Genomic DNA, 756 nt, shown 5'->3' with positions numbered 1-756 from the left:
TGTGTAGGACTTTGTAGGCAATCGTTAAGGACTTTAGCTTTTATTCTGAGATGAGAAGCTTCTGGGAGTGTCCGAGTAAAGAAATCATTACTCAATCTGATTTATATCTTAAGAGGATTACTTTGGCTGATGTGTTTAGAACAGATGCGGGGAGAGTGGAGTGAGTCATAAGCAGAAAGACCAGTTAGAAGGGTCTTATTTTTGATAAAGCACTTCATTTTATTTCATCACCTTGAAAAGGATACAGAACAGATGCTATACCATTTGCAAATGAGAAGATTAAGTAATTCACCCACTATCACTTACGTGGTGACTGCCTACCAATTCTGAGTTCATTTATCCAACCAATATTTATGGAGTAGCCAGTATGAACAGGTCATGTGCTGCACCCTGGGAATACAATATTGAAATACACATGTCCTTGCCTTCATGGAGCTCACACTCTAGCGAGGAAGGCTGATGTCAAATGAGTAATCATGCTGACAAATGCAACACTGATGCTATGAAAGAGCTATGAAGGAGAGGTACATGTTACTGTGAGTGCTTAAGAGAGTGATCTATACGACATAAAATGGAAGGCTTGCCTGATGATGTGGCCCTCGAACTAATTTAAAGGATGACTAGAGAGGGCCCTAATAAGGACCTCTGACTATCCTGACAGTACTGCCCAGCCCCTGCAGGGTTTTGGAAGGAGTGATAGGTCAGACGCGTTTTTCCATAGAAATTCCCTTAGCACTAATCCTATTATGCCTTTTT

This window comes from Pteropus vampyrus, unplaced genomic scaffold, assembly GCF_000151845.1.
Source record: "Pteropus vampyrus isolate Shadow unplaced genomic scaffold, Pvam_2.0 Scaffold321, whole genome shotgun sequence".
Classification (NCBI taxonomy): Eukaryota; Metazoa; Chordata; class Mammalia; order Chiroptera; family Pteropodidae; genus Pteropus; species Pteropus vampyrus.
This window is presented reverse-complemented; position numbering follows the sequence as displayed.